We start from the raw sequence: 21,268 nt of genomic DNA, 5'->3' as shown, positions 1-21,268 counted from the left end.
TCTTGGCAATTCAATTTCTCTTCAACACAATCAATTGCCACTCTCATGATCTAATTGGTCATGAGAAGAGGTGAAGTTCAATTTCTAATCCAAGGCCACACAACTTCCAGAATCTCAACTAAGGGAGGTTACATCTCACATACCAACCCAAAGTGTATTGGTAGAAGAAATCATAAAAGGATGACTCTAAACTGAGTTACATGGCTCCTTTCTCATGTTCACCATATAATTCATGTAGATTCAACCCTTCTCTCAAATGTAGTTGAATCTTTGATGAACAAGAGTTTCCTCTTGGATGAACCACTTGAATTGAGAAGGAAAAGAAGAATTATCAACCCATTCAAATAAACAGAGCTCCTCCCCCTAATGAAGGTGGGGTTTAGTGAATCATAGCTCTAAACTCAACAATAAATGCAAAGATGAAAATTAAAATAAGTGTATAGAAGAATGAAGAAGAAGAAGAAGAAGAATTCCTTTAAAACTGAAATTCAAAGTTGCAAAAAAACAAAATAGAAGACGGGTGAGATGTAGTAAAAATGCTAGTGTAATAGTAAAAGTGTCTAAAAAGTAAAAGTCCCTTTAAAGTACAAACTCCTTCTCTATTTATACTACTCCTAAAACTCATTTGGAGATCTTCAATTGGGTTAGCAATGTGGGCTTTATCCTTGTTGAAAATTGGCTCAATGGAGGTAGTGTTGACAAAAAGAGGAAATATAGCTCATTCTTCTCACTTCTGGCCCAATGGTCTGGCGTTACTGGAAAACACACCAGCTTTATGCACATTGGCAACGTGCCCAAGAATTTCCTGGGCTAGGAACTTGGTGCTTGGGCGTTGCCAGCCCAAGTTGTTGCCAAACACTTGGCCCTTTCTGCCTTTTTGAACTCAGTTTTGATGCCCAACGTTGCCTCTGATTTGAGCTTCAATTTTTTTGCTCCACTATAGACTATGATATACGGTTGGAAAGATCTTGATGTCTACTTTCCAACGCAACTGGAAGCACCTCAGTTGGATCTCTGTAGCTCAAGTTATGTTCCATTGAAGAGGGCAAGGTCAGGCTGCCTGGCGTTGTTGCCCAAGTTGTTGGCAAAACACGCCGGCAACAACGCCCATCCTTCTTCTCTGGTAGCTTCCTGGCGTTGTTGCTCAAGTTGTTGGCAAAACACGCTAGCAACAATGCCCATCCTTCTTTTCTGGTGGCTTTCTGGCGTTGTTGCTCAAGTTATTGGCAAAACACGCCAGCAACAACGCCCATCCTTCTTCTCTGGTGGCTTTCTGGCGTTGTTGCCCAAGTTGTTGGCAAAACACGCCAGCAACAATGTGCGTCCTTCTTCTTTGGTGACTTTCTGGCGTTTTTGCCCAAGTTATCGGTAAAACACGCCAGGAACAACGTGCATCCTTCTTCCTTGGTGGCTTCCTGGCGTTGTTGCCCAAGTTATTGGCAAAACACGCTAGGAACAACGCCCAAGCCTCTTCTTTGGTGGCTTCCTAGCGTTGTTGCCCAAGTTATTGGCAAAGCACGCCAGGAACAATGCCCAAGCCTCTTCTTTGGTGGCTTCCTGGCGTTGTTGCCCAAGTTATTGGCAAAACACGCCAGGAACAACGCCCAAGCCTTCTTCTCCCTGGCAGCTTGATTTGTTGGGCGTTGTTGCTGGAGTTGTTGCTGAACACGCAGCCAACAACGCCCCTTCTTCCTCCTTGCTGCGCACACATTTTGGCATTGCCAACTTGGTTTCCAAGTCACCAACGTGCTTGTTCCTCCTTGCTCCATCACCTACCATAAACCAAAGAATTTTTCTCAAAGTTTTGCCATCTTATGCAATAATTTTCAAGGGAATCATCCACATCAACTTATATATAAACTCCTTGAGTCATTTGCATGAATTATGCCAAATTTCACTTAGTTCTTGGTTCATGGATGCATGGAGGAAAAAACTCACAAAATTGCCCATTTATTTCAAAGAGAGTGAATGAAACTAAGCTAAAACTAACTAAACTAACTAGTTAAAATGGTAAATATGCGAATGCATCAGTGAGTGAGGGTCGAATCCCACAGATTGTTGGATTGAGCAAGCAATGGCCATCTTGTAAATATTAGTTAGGTGATTAGAAAAGATAGTTGTGTAATTGAACGCATAAATGAAATAATAAAGAACGAAATGCCAGATTGATGTGAAAATAGTGACAAGGATTCAGTTAAGGCTTCGGAGATGCTTTATCTTTCTGGATTAACTTTTCTTACTGTCTACATCAATAACGAATGATTCATTCAATGGCAACTGTAAGTGATTAACTCATGTCCTCTCATCAAGTTAATCTCTTCTAAACCACAGCAGCCCACCATATTCGAGTAACTCTTATCCTCTCATCATGTTGACTCATGGCTTCTCATTGTAGACGAAGATGAAGCTCTAAGCAATCCATTCCCCTTCGCGATCCTACTCAAAACACTACAGACATGGTCAGATCTTCCGAATTAGAGAATGCTACTTTTTTCTACTCTAGCCTTAGCACCACAGAGACCTCAGTAACCCACGGTCAACGGGATTTCATTTCACATATCCAAAGTTGCCCAGGCACTCTCTTGGAATCCGCAATGCATTCTCTAACTTTAGTTCAATGCTATCCGGGTCAGGACTCGCACGGAACCCATGTAGAACAAGGATGAATGTCACGGTTCACCCCCAATTCATATAGATTGAAGAACGAGAACACATAAGAGAATAGAATCAGACATATTGAAATAGAAACTGTAATATTATTAATCCATGAGAGTCAGCGAGCTCCTAACCCTAACTTAGGAGGTTTAGTTGCTCATAGCTTACAGAAAATAATAGTAGTAATGTGTCTATGCTTCTCCTCTCTTGGGAGGCATGATACTCAGAAGGAAGGAAGTTTCTTATTTATTATCAAATACTAGACCTAAAAGATGTTACTATTAATTAAAAATTACAAAAATGTGATAAACTAAGCTAAAAGGTGTTAAAATCTACTTCTGCGTCCACTTGGTGAGTGTTTGGGATGAGCTTGGGGTGAATTCATGTGCTTGGACTCCTTTTGGGGCGTTGAACGCCGGGCAGGGGATAATTTGGGCGTTCAACGCCCGTTTTGGGCATTTATTTCCAAAGACAACTATAGACTATTATATATTACTGGAAATCCCTGAAAGTTAGCTTTTCAACATCGTTGAGAGCGTGTCAATTGGACCGCTGTAGCCCCAGAAATACTTGTTTGAATGCACGAAGGTCAGGAGTTGACAGCATCTGCAGTCCTTTCTTTGCCTCTGAATTAGACTTTTCCAAAACTTTCTAGATTCACCCAAAAATCACCTAAATTCAAAGGAAAACCACAAAAACTCAAAGTAGCATCCAAAAAGATATTTTTGTACTAAAACCTAGTAAAACATAATAAAACTTAATCAAATGTACTAAAAACACTAAGGAAATAATGCCAAAAAGCATATAAAATATCCGCTCATCAGCTATCTTTCTGTCATGCCAGTGCTTTGCCCTTTCCCTGTATACTTTGGCATTCTCATAGGCAGTATACCAAAACTCATCCAGTGCATTTAGTTACAGCAATCTCTTCTCGCCTGCAGCCTTGGCATCAAAGTTTAGGAACCTTGTAGCCCAGTATTCCTTGTGTTCCAACTCCACTGGAAAATGACAAGCGTTGCCGTAGACCAATTGATAATGTGACATTCCAATAGGTGTCTTGAAAGCTATCCTGTATGCCTAGAGAGCATCATCCAGCTTTTTGGCCCAGTCTCTTCTGGAGGTGTTCACGGTCTTCTCTAGGATCCTCTTGAGTTTCCTGTTTGAAACCTCCACTTGTCCACTAGTTTGTGGATGATAGGGAGTTGCCACCTTGTGACGGATGCTATATCATTGCAGAATCAAGTCTAGCAATTTATTGCAGAAGTGGTTACCTCCATCGCTAATCAGGGTCCTTGGGACAATGAACCTACTAAACATATATTTTTGTAGAAAATTCAGCACAACTCAGGTGTCATTGGTGGGTGATGCTATTGCCTCCACCCATTTAGACATGTAGTGTACTGCGACCAGGATGTACGTGTTTGAGAGTGGGGGTGGAAAAGGTACCATGAAGTCTATCCCCCAGACATCAAACAACTCAATCTCCAATATTCTTTGCTGTGTGACGCGGCGGAAATTGGCGAGTTAAGAAATTATTATAAGAGATGCATTGCAAGTACAGTTCTTAACTAACAAAAATCCGCTTATCAATTTAGAAGGGTTGTCATAAAATTAGAATTAAAATACTGGGAGTATGAATCCCAGGTCGTCTCCCAACGAGTTGCAGAAAGATGTGCTATTTTATTAATCAGATATTTTCCAAAAGTGGTTGAGTTGATAGATAGGAAACTAAATCAGAGAATTTATGTGATTTAAATAAAAACCTTGACCGGGAGTAGATTAGTCGGAAATCCTATCCTTGTTGGATTTCTCCCAAGATCAATTGATAATTGAAGGTTGTTGAAGAGAGAACTTTTGCGTGGTCTAGAAATTCGCAGATAAATCCTCGTTGCAGGTATAGCTTCTAAACCAACAAAAGTCCTTTTTTACAAACGTTTTGGTTGTCACAAGTAACAAACCCCTGATAAAATTGATAACCGAAGTATTTAAACCTCGGGTCATCTTCTCAAAAAATTGCAGGGAAGTGTTCTTATTATTGGTTATGCAAAGGTATATTTTGGGGTTTTCAAAAGGGTTGAACAAGTAATTTAATTGACAAGGAAAATAAATTAATAATTAATAAAACTCTTGGCAAGGTATGAAAATTAGAAGTCCTATCCTAGTTATCCTTATCAATTGTGATGAGAATTGTATTTTTCTCCCACTTTGTTAACCTCTAACTATGAAGGTAAGTTAAGTGGATGAATTAATTTTGATTCCTCAGGTCCTAGTCTTTCCTTGGGAAAGGCTAGAGTTATTGGAACTCGAATTAATTCTTGAAGAATTCCAATTTTCAGTCAACAATGAGTTTGATAACTCAAGTGTCTCCAATGACTCAACCAAAGCCAAAAGGGAAAAATCCAAATTATTTATATCATAAATAAAAGAGAGCAATCATAAGTCTGAAATACCTCAAATTGCATTAAGTAAAGAAAATCAATCTAAACAATAAGAGTTCATAAACTAAATTGATAAAAAAAAAAGGAACATTGAACCTGAGAAGAAGTTGAAATCCTAAATCCTTTAAGAGGAATCCTAATCCTAAATTCTAAGAGAGAGGAGAGAACCTCTCTCTCTAAAAACTACATCTAAATCCTAAAATTGTGTGTTATGAGCTGATTATGATGAATAGATGCATTCCCCCACTTTATAGCCTCTAATCTGTGTTTTCTGGGCCGAAAACTGGGTCGAAAACAGCCCAGAAATTGCTGGAGAAGAAATCTGCCACGCTGATTTTCGTCATAGCATATTATATATCAAATTGAAGCCTCGGACGTTAGCTTTCCAACGCAACTGAAACTGCATCGTTTGGACCTCTGTAGCTCAAGTTATGACTGTTTTAGTGCGAGAGGGTCAGGCTGACAACTTTGCAGTTCCTTCAACTTCTTGTATTCCTTCCATTTTTGCATGCTTCCTTTCCATCCTCTAAGCCATTCCTGTCCTATAAACTCTGAAATCACTTAACACACATATCAAGGCATCTAATGGTAATAAGAGAGGATTAATATTAGCAATTTAAAGGCCCAGGAAACATGTTTTCAATCATAGCACAAAATTAGGAAGGAAAACATAAACTCATGCAAATCATATGAATAAGTGTATGAAAGATTGATAAAATCCACTCAATTGAGCACAAGATGAACCATAAAATAGTGGTTTATCAACCTCCCCACACTTAAACAATAGCATGTTCTCATGCTAAGCTCAAGAGAAGCTATAAGGGAGTGAAGAGGAATGGTATGATATATGAGATGCAACCTATGAATGCAACTAAATGCAGAATGCTTTTTCCTACTTGGTTAAAAGTAAATAAATCCTCCAAGAACATACATAAATCAGATTTCACTAATTCAAATTATATAATAAAAGACAGGTAAACTTGTAAGAAGATAGCTCATGAAAGCAGGAACATAGAATTAAGCATTGAACCCTCACTGGTAGTGTATATGCACTCTAATCACTCAAGTGTATAGGGTAATTCACTCTACTCTTCTCTAATCATGCTTTCTAAACTTTGTTCTTCATCTAATCAATCAACAATTATTTAGTATACCAATGCAAACATCATGAGGTCTTTTCAGGGTTGTAATGGGGCTGAGGTAATATATATATATAAGGCTAAGTGAGCTAACAAAGTGAATCCTTGATTAGTCTAAGATCTCACCTAACATATACACACTTTATATAATTTAAAAATGCTTTACCTAGCTACCCAAATTTTTCCCACTTTTATATTACATGCTCATGTATCAAACTTATTTTTGAATTTTGTCCCATGTGCATTGATTATTTTTATTTTGCATTTGGGGTAATATTATTTTTCTTTTTCTCTCTCTCTCTCTTTTTTTGTATCTCCTTATTTAATTACTTAATATATATATTTTAATGCACATGGTAATTTAATTATTTTGATTTCACATGAGCATGCTTCCCAAATTTTCAAATAACTCATTCAATTTAATTTCTTGCTTTTTTTCTATCATCCTATGTTCCCGTAAAATTCTCCACACTTAAATTATACACAATATCTATCTTAAGCTTAACCAAGGATTCAACTTGGGATTTTTATTTTATTTTTCTGCTTAAGGCTAGTAATGTAGTTATAAAACAGAATAAATGGGGATAAAAGGCTCAAAGTGGCTAACAAGGGTGATGTAAAAGGTGGGCTTATTTGGGATAAGTGAGCTAATAACAAATAATGGCCTCAATCATATGCAAGCATGTAAATACACTAAATAATGGACATATAGAGTGGAACAAAGTAAAGATTGCAATTATAGAGAAGAAAACATACAAGAATAAAATATTTATGGTTAAATAATGTAACCATATAAATAAGCTCAAAATCTCACAGGTTGTGTGTTCTTTGGCTAAAAAAAAATCATGTTCCAAATACAACTTTCAAACAAGTTTAACACAAATTTTTCAATTTAAATTAGTGAAATACTATAAAAATTTCTTGAAAAAAAAAATATTACTTCAACCAAGTAGTAACTAAATGCACAAAATCAAACAAATATGCAATCAAATATACAAATGCAACAATGAACAAACAAAAAAAAATAAAATATTGGTGTTGAGATAGAAGAGTAACTAACCCATGGAGATCGGTATCGACCTCCCCACACTTAAATATTGCACCGTCCTCGGTGCATGCTAAGATGTGCAAGTGTATGGGTTGCTTCAACTGACGCTTTTCTCATCAAGGAATGTGCGTAGGAACTTGTTTGTCTCTCCTATGTAAACGTCTTCCGGTTCTCTTCCTGGTGGCCATCCTGAAAGAAAAAGGAAAGAAAAGTAACCCAAAAAAAAGATAGAAAATAAATAAAATATGGGTGTTAATGCCAGATAATAAGGAGCTCATTTACATGTAAGCTTCAACATGTACGTGAGAAAACAATAGAAGCACATGGCATACCAGTGGTGCAAAATTTGCAACAAAGGGGAGGAGTGTGGGTAATAAAAATATCAATATAAGTTCATGTCAATGCAAATGAAGTGCAAGTATCATAAAAGATTGGCATTGGCAGATAATTAATATCATCCCACAGTGTAAAACAAGTCACTAAGCACCAAAATAATTCAAGAAAGGATGCAACTGTTGAATAAGAATATTTAACACCAATGGTAAAATAATAAATTTAGAAAAGAAAAATAAAAATATGCACAAATTTAAAATACAATGAATGAAATATACAAGTAAATTAAGTAAAATAGAATGAAGGTGAAAAAGAATGAGAAGTGAAAGAAATAAAGTAAGAAAGAAAGAAGAAAAAAGAAAAGACAAGTTAATTGGCGCTGATCTGGATAAGTTGTGTGGCGCAGGCGACGCGGACGCGTGGGTCACGCGATCGCGTGGCCTGATTTGTGCGATTGGCGCGAGTGCAGCCTCGCGTTCGCGTAACTCTCTGTTCGAAACTCTTTTTGCCAAATTTTTGGGTGACGCGGTCGCGTGGTTGACGCGATCGCGTGAATGGCCTTTCTTTTAAAAATGACGTGAACGCGTGGGGCACGCGTTCGCGTGGGGCACGCGTTCGCGTGGTAGGGCTTGGGCTTCTAGCATGGTTCCAGCCCCACTCCATCACAACTCTCTGCCATACACCCGTTTACGTCGATTTCACAGGGCCACACGTTCGCGTGGGTGATGCGGACGCGTGGGAGGCATTTTTCCCACATGACGCGGACCCGTCATCGACGCGGTCGCGTGGATCAATTTTTTGCAAAAGGCACGCCTCCAGCCACGCTCTCGCGTGACTCTCTGTCCAATTCTCTTTTCTTCAAAACGCACTGGTGATGCGGACGCGTCAGCGACGCTGCCGTGTCGCGTGCGTGATTTTCTCTTTTTTTTTTTAATAATGCAGTATGCAGAATGCAATGCTAATATGAACGTTATGCATGATTCCAGGTCCAATCAAAACTCAAAAACAAACAAAACAGACTAGAATTAAAACTGAAAAAGGGACGATCATACCATGGTGGTTTGTCTCCCACCTAGCACTTTTAGTTGAAGTCCTTAAGTTGGACATTTGATGAGCTTCCTGTTATGGTGGCTTATGCTTGAACTCATCCAGGAATCTCCACCAATGTTTGTGATTCCAATATCCTCCGGGATCCCAAATCTTGTTTCTACACCCGTCTTCAAGTTGATTATCATGATTCCATCCGGGTGGTTCAGCTTTAGAATTCTCAGTAAAGCGTCCAAACGACTTTCTAGACCCATTCAGTTGAGCTTTACACCAACCCTTGCATTTAAACTTTGAGCACACAACCATGTTGAACCTTGCATGACAACTCCAACTACTAACCATCTTCCTTTTATGCTTAATGCCACAAAGAGCTCTAAGCTGATCATCTGTTTCAAGTAAAGCATATTCAAGTGAGCTAATTAAACTTAGAGATGAAAGATTTACCCACTTGAATGAAGGAATGGATGGTGATGGCTTTGGGGGAGAGGTCTCCAATAGCATTGGCAAGGTGATTTCCAGCTCCAGTCCCTTGAGTTCTTCCTTGTCAACTTCCACCTCCTTGTAAGTTTCTTCCAATTCAATCTCTTCTTCATTGCTCACCAAGGGCATGGGAGGCTGTGCTTCTTCTTCTGTAATCTCCATCTCTTGACCAACCTCTTCCATGTCTTCAACTACGATATGCCTTGGAGGTTGTACACCCTCCTCAACATCAAATGCAACCGTCTTGGAAGGAGGTTCTATGTCTTGACTTTCCCATGGAGGTTCAGCATCTCCCAAGTCTTCAACCACTTCTTCTTCTTCAATAATTTCGGCTTCCTCCACTTGTTCCAGTACAAATTCATGCTCCTTACTGTCTACCGGAGTTTCTAATGTCTCCTTCATGCTACGTTCTTCATTAGATTGTCCACATGAAGCCATGGGGATTCCTTGAGTGTCCGTGTAAGACCCGGTTAATTAACGGCTAATTAACCCATAAATGAGAATTTATTCTAGAAAGTCAAAAATATTTTTTTATGGCTTAATATGATAGAGGAAATTGAGACGAGAATTTCGGTACTAATTTTATAGAAATCGGACCAAGATTGGACCGAACGGGCCAAACCAGTCCAACCGGACCCAAAGTGGGCCCTTGGCCCAACATAACTAAACCAAAACCCTAGTTTTCAGCACTCTCTCTCCTCACACAACACCAAAACACGCTGAAAATTGAGATGGAAGGGGGAAGAACACTCTCTCAACTTCCTTCTCTCACTTGATCTTCAAACCACCATAACTTTTGATCTAGAGCTCCGATTGCCGCTCCGTTTGTGGCCACGCGTTCACCGCGGAGAGCTCTACAAAACCCATACAATCAATCTTGAGGTAAGCCACGTTTTACTGTTCGAAATTCCAGCCCTTGATTTCGAGTTTCATGAGCAAAAATGTTACGATTTTGGGTTCTTTGATGTTATAGGACCCAACTCTCTTGAAGAAGAAGGTTAATCTTGTCTCTTTGGATCTTGGGTGTGGTAAGATTCTCAGCCCTAGTGTGATTTGTTATTCTATGATGTTTAGGTATTGAGATGTTGTGTATGGGTATGATGATTGTGGCTTAGGTTGTGTATATGTGAATATTGGAGCTTGATTGGTGATTTTGGAAAGCTTGGAAGAGGGTTTTGTGTGATAAAATCTGTTCTTGGAGGTGTTGATACCTTGAGAGCTTGTGGACAAGTGGTTTGGAAGTGCTCCGGTTGAGCTTGGGAAATCGGCTAAGGTATGGTTTCGGTTTCCCGTATCTAATATGTAATGTGGTAGGAAATACTTAGGCTAGAGGCCCTAAGATAGGCATTGAATTGATGATGTTGTGGAATGGTTGAGATATATGATGTGATCATATGTGTGATTATGAATATTGATGCCTTGATTGTGTGATATGTGAGAAAATGCATGTTGTGATATATGCTTGATGAATGATTGAGGTTGAATTGATGGGTGGTGCCATATTGTTGGTGAGTATGATGATTATGTATAATGATGGTTGATTGGAAATTGATATTGTTAGAAATTGGGATGAGAAGGATGTATGACATAATATTGTGTTTATCCTTTGGCCTTTTGATTGAGAAGTGTTAAAATGGTTGGAGGTAGTTTTGAGAATTTTGGTAAAATGTCAATGCGTGAGTTGAGGATGGCTTGTTGTTGAATTTGGTACACTTTGATTGATTTCAAAGAAAAGGGATGAAATTGGCATGTTTTAATTGATTTTGAAAAGAGTTGAAAGTGGCTTGTTTTGAAAATGGCACTTTGTGGTTTTGAATAAAAATATGGTTTTTGGGCATACTTTGACGGGACATAACTTGGACTACGGATCTTTGATTTATGCCAAATCTGTTTAGAAATGAAATTGGATCCGGGATGTCCATGCCGTTCGAAGAACGGGTGAAAAATGATTTAAAATGAGAGAGTTATGACCGTCGGAAGATTGGGGGTTGAATCTGTGAATTCTGCAGCTTTTAACTTAGAAAATTTTTAGCAGAATGACCCCTCGCGCATAGGCGCACTTGGCGCGTATGCGCCGTTCTTCGAGAAAGCATCATCCACGCGTGCGCGTGGAGTGCGCGTACGCGTGGACCTGTTTTCATTCCAAAGTTGATTTTTGAGTTTTAAAAGCCAAATTTCATACTTCTAAGCCTCTGATCTCACCACTTATGTCTTGAATCATTATGATATGCCTAGCTATGAGATAAGGAGCTAGTGAATGTGGTAACTTGCGAGTGAAGCAAGGGAAAAATGAATGATCATTGAGGATCAAAGATGATTATGTGAGATGCGGAGAATGGCGGTGGAAGTGCTTGTTATGCCATGGGCCGAGGGTCCGTAATTGTTAATGAATTGGCCGGTTATGGATTTAACCGTGAGCCGGATGGCTAGATTATTGCCGTGTTACGGCGGAGCCATGATTATGGCTAAGTATAAATGCATATATGCTATTGAATGAATTGTGAATGTTTGCACTTCCACCATTGGAGATGAGGGTTTCCCTGGGTAGTAGCAATGGCTAGCCACCATGTGCTCCGGGTTGAGACTCGAAGCTCTGTTAACCCAATGTCGTAAGTGTGGCCGGGCACTGTGAAAGGCCCGGATGAGCTCGCCCCCATAAATATTCACCAGTGATGGTGATGGATAAATATTCACCAGTAAGGGTGATGGATATGGATCATGATTATGATCAAGTTTATGATGAGTATAACTCGAGTTGGGGATGCACGACAGAGGGACAGTCCAATGGTTAGCTACCAGGACTTGTCGGGTTGGCTCTATAACCGACAGATGATATCATCAGCCACTAGGGACAGGCATGCATCATAAGCATACTACATGAATTGTTTGAGATTGCCTATTTGACTGCATATTACTTGCTAATTGTCTAAATGCCTTATCTGTTCCTATTTGTAAATCTCTTGTCTGATATAACTGTGTTTGCTATATTATACTCCTGCTGGTGGTTGGGAGGTCTGAAGGAATTGGAAAGGAAAGTATTAGTTAGACTGAAGAATCTTTAGACAGTTGCCACTTATGGTTTAGCTTGTTTATAAGCTTTGATTTTATCTGGAGGAAGTTCTAGGATTGCCTTCGGCTTTCCTCTATTATTATGTATTATATATGTGGAAGCTGTTACCATGCTGAGGACCTCTGGTTCTCACCCATGCGGATTTTGTGGTTTTCAGATGCAGGACGCGAGGCTTCTCGTTGAGGCATGCTGGAGACTTCTGGATTAGCGAAGATCTTTGTTCTCGGGGCTCTGTTTTGGTTTATATATCTTGTTTAGATACTTTTATCTCCATTAAATAATACAAACTGTGATGACTCCTTCTAGAGGTGATTTTTGGAGAATAGGTTTTCTGTATTTGTGTCCCTTTGGGTTTCCTTTGGGGTTTCCCTTATTTTATCATATGTATATATTGCTATGCTCAGGCCAGTTATCTTCGCGGCCGGATTTTGAGTCTTGATATTCCTGTTTTTGACACTCCTTTGTATATATATGATCTCGCGTTAGCTTATCCCTGTTCGTTACGTTATCGATCGGAGTGTTGCGCTTTCGAGTTACGGTTTTTGTTTACCCCTTTTTCTATAAAGGCTCCTAGTTATAATCAATTATTCATACTACTAAACGTACTAAATTTTGGTTTTAGAGGTCGTAATACCTTGTCATCTCTGAATTATGACTTAAGCATAAGACTCTGTATGGTAGGGTGTTACATTATGGTATCAGAGCAGTTCGTTCCTGTAGAGCCTGAGGAATGGACTGACTATGCTTCTGTGCATTCTCTGTGTGTGTGTGTTATGTGCTACTAGTATATCTGCTTGATATAATTGGCATAAACGTTCATGAGCATGTATTTGGGACTTTGAAGCACTACACTTCCGATATTGAGACTGATCAACTTAATATCGATTGTTTGGTGTGTATAGGGACCAGATGGCGCCTCGTGTACGCGGTAGAGGTCGTGGGAGAGGTCGTACTAATGCTCGTGCGCCGGAGACTAACCCGAATGACCCGGTGAACTTTATGACTGTGTTGAATAATATGGCTGCTGCTATGCAAGCCACTGCTGAGGCTCTTGGTCAACAGATGAATAACCATGGTAATAACGGAGGTGGAGTTTAAGGCCCGATGACACTGGCGAACTTTTTGAAGGTTAATCCACCGAAGTTCAAGGGAACTACTAGCCCGACTGAAGCTGATACGTGGTTTCAGGCTATGGAGCGAGCACTACAAGCGCAGGTGGTGCCTAAAGGACAGCGTGTTGAGTTCGCTACCTATTTGCTCACTGGTGAAGCGTCGCATTGGTGGCAGGGTATCCGACGCCTCCTGCAGCAGGGTGATGACTATATCACCTGGGATGTCTTCCAAGAGGAGTTCTATAAGAAGTACTTTCCGACTTCTGCTAGGACGGCCAAGGAGCTTGAATTGTTGCAGCTGAAGCAGGGTACTATGTCCGTATCTGAGTATACTGACAAGTTTGAGGAGTTGTTCAGATTCTCTCGTATGTGTCAAGGGACTCCGGTGGAATATGAGGAATGGAAGTGTGTTAAGTACGAAGGAGGACTCCGGAGTGATATTTTCGGTTCGGTGGGGCCAATGGAGATTAGGACTTTCTCCGAATTGGTGAACAACTGTAGGGTTGCTGAAGAGTGTGTGAAGAGGGCAGCCACTGAGAAAGGAAATCACAAGGAATCATTTCCACAAAACCGAGGGAAGAGCTTTGCACCTAGAGGTCCACCCTTCAAGAGGGGAGGTTCTTTTAGGAGGCCCAACAATAACTACTCCCAAGGAAAAAGGTTTGGGAAGCAGCCTCAGAATGATCAAGCTTGTACTAGGTGTGGGAGTCACCATCCGGGAGTACCATGCAAGGCCGGATGGGGTTTGTGCTACAATTGTGGAAAGGCGGGGCATAAAGCCGCAAGTTGTCTGGAGAAGCAAAAGCAAGGTGCTGGGAAAGCACAACAGACTGGTCGGGTGTTCACCACCTCAGCTGTGGGTGCAGAGGGATCCGAGACACTCATTCGAGGTAACTGTGAAATGGCTGGTCAAACTTTAAATGCTTTATTTGATTCGGGAGCATCGCATTCATTTATTGCATTTGAGAAAGCCCATGAATTAGGATTGAAGATCGTAACCTTAGGTTATGACTTAAAAGTGTATAATGCTACCCATGAAGCCATGGTAACTAGGCTAGGATGCCCGAAAGTTTCGTTTAGGTTCAAGCAGCGTGATTTTGTCCATAATTTAATCTGCTTACCGATGATCGGTCTTGATCTTATCTTGGGATTGGACTGGTTATCCGAAAACCATGTCCTGCTTGATTGTTCTACCAAGTCGGTGTACTTTATGCCGGAGGATACAGAAGGGCCGGTTGTGGTGAATAATTATTACTTGAATTCGATGATGGTGAACTGTTCTGGAATCGAATGTCAGGGTATCCTGTTGTTAACCGCGGGTGTTTCGGGTGATGATCAAAGGTTGGATCAGATTCCGGTAGTGTGTGAGTTTCCAGAAGTGTTTTCCGATGATATTGAGGAATTTCCACCTAACCGAGAGGTCGAATTTGCTATTGAGTTGGTGCTTGGGGTGGGACCAATCTCAAGTGCTCCTTATAGAATGTCACCATTAGAGATGGCCGAGCTAAAGTCTCAGTTAGAGGAATTGTTGGGTAAGAACTTTATTCGACCAAGTGTTTCCCCGTGGGGTGCTCCAGTGTTACTGGTGAAGAAGAAAGATGGAAGTATGCGGCTCTGTGTGGATTACAGGCAGCTGAACAAGGTTACAATAAAGAATAAGTACCCATTGCCGAGGATTGATGATCTCATGGATCAGTTACAAGGAGCTGGGGTTTTCTCTAAGATCGATTTGCGATCCGGTTATCACCAGATAAGGGTGAGGGGTGAGGATATCCCTAAGACCGCTTTCAGGACTCGTTATGGTCATTACGAGTACGCTGTAATGTCCTTTGGATTGACGAACGCTCCTGTAGTATTCATGGATTAAATGAATAGAGTATTCCGTCCGTTTCTGGATAAATTCGTTGTTGTCTTCATTGACGACATACTGATTTACTCCAAGATTGAAGAAGAGCATGCAGAACACTTGAGGACCGTGTTGCAGATTTTAAAGGAGAAGAAACTCTATGTGAAACTGTCTAAGTGTGAGTTTTGGAAGGATGAGGTGAAGTTTTTGGGTCACGTGGTGAGTAAGAAGGGAATAGCCGTAGATCCAACTAAGGTAGAAGCTGTGATGGGTTGGAAGCAACCAACCACAGTAACTGAGATAAGGAGTTTTCTGGGTTTAGCTGGCTATTACCGAAGGTTCATCAAAGGCTTTTCGCAATTAGCTTTACCGTTGACAAAGTTAACTCGCAAAGACACTCCGTTTGTTTGGACTCCTGAGTGCGAGGAGAGCTTTCAGACATTGAAGAAAAGTTGACCACTGCACCTGTGTTAGTGTTACATGAGCCGAACGAGCCTTTTGAGGTGTACTGTGATGCGTCGTTAAAGGGCCTAGGGTGCGTGCTGATGCAGCATCATAATGTGGTGGCGTATGCCTCACGACAGTTAAGACCTCATGAAGTTAGTTACCCTACGCACGATCTGGAACTCGCTGCGGTCGTGTTTGCCTTGAAGGTGTGGAGGCATTATCTCTATGGGGTTAATTTCCAAGTCTTCTCCGATCACAAGAGCTGGAAATACCTCTTTGATCAGAAAGAGCTTAATATGAGGCAAAGGAGGTGGATGGAATTATTAAAGGACTACGACTTTGAGTTGAATTACCATCCAGGAAAGGCAAATGTAATGGCGGATGCGTTAAGTCGGAAGTCATTATATACGGCTTGGATGATGCTTCAAGAGGAAAAGTTGCTCAAGGGATTCGAGAGTCTAAAAATTGGTGTTCGAGAAGTATCTGGAACCTTGTGTTTGAGCCGATTAGAAATCTCAAGTGACTTTAAGTCCAAACTCCTAAAGGCTCATGAAAACGATGAAGCGTTATGGAAGGTGTTACCGGCTATCGAGCAAGGAAAATAGTGGAGAGTGTCGGAAGAAAAAGACGGGTTATGGAGATTCAAGGGTAGGATCATTGTGCCGGATGTTGGCACTTTGAGGTAAGATATCTTAAAGGAGGCACACAAAAGTGGATTCTCCATTCACCCGGGAAGTACTAAGATGTACCATGATTTAAAGGGGATGTTATGGTGGCTGGGTATGAAGAATGATGTGGCGGAATATGTTTCAAAGTGCTTAACTTGTCAAAAGGTAAAGATTGAACATCAAAGACCTTCCGGGATGTTGCAATCCTTAGAGGTTCCGCAATGGAAGTGGAAAAGTATTGCAATGGACTTTGTGTCGGGATTGCCAAGGACTAGGACTGGTTTTGATGCTATCTGGGTGATCGTGGACCGACTGACGAAGTCAGCTCACTTTTTACCCGTTCGGATGACTTACACCCTTGAGGAGCTAGCTCGGTTATACATAAAGGAGATTGTGAGACTCCATGGTGTACCTGCTACTATAATCTCTGATAGAGATCCTTGTTTCACTTCGAGGTTCTGGGGTGCATTTCAGAAAGCTTTTGGAACTCGATTAAGCTTGAGTACAGCGTACCATCCTCAAACAGATGGTCAATCCGAGAGGACGATCCAAACACTAGAGGATATGTTGAGAGCTTGTGTTTTGGACCAACCGGCGAGTTGGGATCGGTATATGCCGTTAGTAGAGTTTGCATACAATAATAGTTACCATGTGAGCATCGGAATGGCTCCGTATGAGGCTTTGTATGGGAGAAAATGTCAATCTCCACTATGTTGGTATGAAGCTGGAGAGAAAGGCTTGTTGGGGCCGGAAATGATAGCTGAGACCACTGAACAAGTCAAGAAAATCCGAGATAGGATGCTTACGGCGCAGAGTCGCCAAAAGAGTTACGCCGATCAGAGGCGGAAGCCCTTGGAATTTGAAGAAAGAGATCATGTTTTCCTTAAGGTTACTCCGACCACAGGAGTAGGTAGAGCGATTAAAGCAAAGAAGTTGAATCCTCGATACATTGGTCCATTTCAGATCCTAGAGAGGATTGGGCCGGTGGCGTATCGGATGGCTCTACCACCTCATCTTTCGAACCTGCACGACGTATTTCACGTGTCGCAGCTTCGGAAGTACACTCCTGATGCTAGCCATGTGTTAGAACCTGAATCGGTTCAGTTAAGAGAAGATTTGACGCTTCCAGTGGCTCCAGTCAGAATTGATGATACTAGTATCAAACGGTTGCGTGGAAAAGAGGTTTCATTAGTCAAAGTAGCTTGGAATCGAGGCGGTGATGAGGAACACACTTGGGAACTTGAGTCGGAGATGCGAACGGATTATCCGCATTTATTCTCAGGTAATTGAATTTGAATTTTGTGGGCAAAATTCCCAATTAGGTGGGTAGAATGTAAGACCCGGTTAATTAACGCCTAATTAACCCATAAATGATAATTTATTCTAGAAAGTCAAAAATATTATTTTTATGGCTTAATATGATAGAGGAAATTGAGACGAGAATTTCGGTACTAATTTTATAGAAATCGGACCAAGATTGGACCGAACGGGCCAAACCAGTCCAACCGGACCCAAAGTGGGCCCTTGGCCCAACATAACTAAACCAAAACCCTAGTTTTCAGCACTCTCTCTCCTCACACAACACCAAAACACGCTGAAAATTGAGATGGAAGGGGGAAGAACACTCTCTCAACTTCCTTCTCTCACTTGATCTTCAAACCACCATAACTTTTGATCTAGAGCTCCGATTGCCGCTCCGTTTGCGGCCACGCGTTCACCGCGGACAGCTCTACAAAACCCATACAATCAATCTTGAGGTAAGCCACGTTTTACTGTTCGAAATTCCAGCCCTTGATTTCGAGTTTCATGAGCAAAAATGTTAAGATTTTGGGTTCTTTGATGTTATAGGACCCAACTCTCTTGAAGGAGAAGGTTAATCTTGTCTCCTTGGATCTTGGGTGTGGTAAGATTCTCAACCCTAGTGTGATTTGTTGTTCTATGATGTTTGGGTATTGAGATGTTGTGTATGGGTATGATGATTGTGGCTTAGGTTGTGTATATGTGAATATTGGAGCTTGATTGGTGATTTTGGAAAGCTTGGAAGAGGGTTTTGTGTGATAAAATCTGTTCTTGGAGGTGTTGATACCTTGAGAGCTTGTGGACAAGTGGTTTGGAAGTGCTCCAGTTGAGCTTGGGAAATCGGCTAAGGTATGGTTTCGGTTTCCCGTATCTAATATGTAATGTGGTAGGAAATACTTAGGCTAGAGGCCCTAAGATAGGCATTGAATTGATGATGTTGTGGAATGGTTGAGATATATGATGTGATCATATGTGTGATTATGAATATTGATGCCTTGATTGTGTGATATGTGAGAAAATGCATGTTGTGATATATGCTTGATGAATGATTGAGGTTGAATTGATGGGTGGTGCCATATTGTTGGTGAGTATGATGATTATGTATAATGATGGTTGATTGGAAATTGATATTGTTAGAAATTGGGATGAGAAGGATGTATGACATAATATTGTGTTTATCCTTTGGCCTTTTGATTGAGAAGTGTTAAAATGGTTGGAGGTAGTTTTGAGAATTTTGGTAAAATGTCAATGCGTGAGTTGAGGATGGCTTGTTGTTGAATTTGGTACACTTTGATTGATTTCAAAGAAAAGGGATGAAATTGGCATGTTTTAATTGATTTTGAAAAGAGTTGAAAGTGGCTTGTTTTGAAAATGGCACTTTGTGGTTTTGAATAAAAATATGGTTTTTGGGCATACTTTGACGGGACATAACTTGGACTACGGATCTTTGATTTGTGCCAAATCTGTTTAGAAATGAAATTGGATCCGGGATGTCCATGCCGTTCGAAGAACGGGTGAAAAATGATTTAAAATGAGAGAGTTATGACCGTCGGAAGATTGGGGGTTGAATCTGTGAATTCTGCAGCTTTTAACTTAGAAAATTTTTAGCAGAATGACCCCTCGCGCATAGGCGCACTTGGCGCGTATGCGCCGTTCTTCGAGAAAGCATCATCCACGCGTGCGCGTGGAGTGCGCGTACGCGTGGACCTGTTTTCATCCCAAAGTTGATTTTTGAGTTTTAAAAGCCAAATTTCATACTTCTAAGCCTCTGATCTCACCACTTATGTCTTGAATCATTATGATATGCCTAGCTATGAGATAAGGAGCTAGTGAATGTGGTAACTTGCGAGTGAAGCAAGGGAAAAATGAATGATCATTGAGGATCAAAGATGATTATGTGAGATGCGGAGAATGGCGGTGGAAGTGCTTGTTATGCCATGGGCTGAGGGTCCGTAATTGTTAATGAATTGGCCGGTTATGGATTTAACCGTGAGCCGGATGGCTAGATTATTGCCGTGTTACGGCGGAGCCATGATTATGGCTAAGTATAAATGCATATATGCTATTGAATGAATTGTGAATGTTTGCACTTCCACCATTGGAGATGAGGGTTTCCCTGGGTAGTAGCAATGGCTAGCCACCATGTGCTCCGGGTTGAGACTCGAAGCTCTGTTAACCCAATGTCGTAAGTGTGGCCGGGCACTGTGAAAGGCCCGGATGAGCTCGCCCCCATAAATATTCACCAGTGATGGTGATGGATAAATATTCACCAGTAAGGGTGATGGATATGGATCATGATTATGATCAAGTTTATGATGAGTATAACTCGAGTTGGGGATGCACGACAGAGGGACAGTCCAATGGTTAGCTACCAGGACTTGTCGGGTTGGCTCTATAACCGACAGATGATATCATCAGCCACTAGGGACAGGCATGCATCATAAGCATACTACATGAATTGTTTGAGATTGCCTATTTGACTGCATATTACTTGCTAATTGTCTAAATGCCTTATCTGTTCCTATTTGTAAATCTCTTGTCTGATATAACTGTGTTTGCTATATTATACTCCTGCTGGTGGTTGGGAGGTCTGAAGGAATTGGAAAGGAAAGTATTAGTTAGACTGAAGAATCTTTAGACAGTTGCCACTTATGGTTTAGCTTGTTTATAAGCTTTGATTTTATCTTAAGGAAGTTCTAGGATTGCCTTCGGCTTTCCTCTATTATTATGTATTATATATGTGGAAGCTGTTACCATGCTGAGGACCTCTGGTTCTCACCCATGCGGATTTTGTGGTTTTCAGATGCAGGACGCGAGGCTTCTCGTTGAGGCATGGTGGAGACTTCTGGATTAGCGAAGATCTTTGTTCTCGGGGCTCTGTTTTGGTTTATATATCTTGTTTAGATACTTTTATCTCCATTAAATAATACAAACTGTGATGACTCCTTCTAGAGGTGATTTTTGGAGAATAGGTTTTCTGTATTTGTGTCCCTTTGGGGTTTCCCTTATTTTATCATATGTATATATTGCTATGCTCAGGCCAGTTATCTTCGCGACCGGATTTTGAGTCTTGATATTCCTGTTTTTGACACTCCTTTGTATATATATGATCTCGCGTTAGCTTATCCCTGTTCGTTACGTTATCGATCGGAGTGTTGCGCTTTCGAGTTACGGTTTTTGTTTACCCCTTTTTCTATAAAGGCTCCTAGTTATAATCAATTATTCATACTACTAAACGTACTAAATTTTGGTTTTAGAGGTCGTAATACCTTGCCATCTCTGAATTATGACTTAAGCATAAGACTCTGTATGGTAGGGTGTTACAGTCCGAACGTCGAGAAGCTAATTGATGTATCATTTGCTCCAATTGATGAAGGGTTGCATGAAATTGATCCACCATTTCCTTGAGACGATCCGTTGATTTTTGTTCCGCTTGGGTATCATAAGTAGGACCATAAGGCTCTTGGATTGATGGATATGGATATGGTGCAAATGGAGGTGGTGGTTCTTGGGAGTAATTTGGTTGGAATTTGGGTGGTTCTATATATGGTTCACATGGTTCATAAGGTGGTTGGTATGGTGGATGAGGGTTAGGATCATATGAGGGTGTTTGGTGGTAAGGGACTTGTGAGTATGCTGGTCCAAAATGATGTTGAGGAGGTGGGTCATAGGTATATGATGGGGGT

At 40.9% G+C, this 21,268-nt stretch overlaps 1 pseudogene; it reads left to right on the top strand.

Annotated features, from left to right (window-relative positions):
- The first annotated feature begins 13,119 nt into the window (after window positions 1-13,119).
- Window positions 13,120-20,656, top strand: LOC148561569 (uncharacterized; annotated as a pseudogene).
- Window positions 20,657-21,268: the final 612 nt, after the last annotated feature.

The sequence above is a fragment of the Arachis ipaensis genome, chromosome B6 (genome assembly GCF_059453495.1).
Source record: "Arachis ipaensis isolate K30076 ecotype BB chromosome B6, ASM5945349v1, whole genome shotgun sequence".
In the NCBI taxonomy this organism is placed as follows: domain Eukaryota; kingdom Viridiplantae; phylum Streptophyta; class Magnoliopsida; order Fabales; family Fabaceae; genus Arachis; species Arachis ipaensis.
This window is presented reverse-complemented; position numbering and strand designations above follow the sequence as displayed.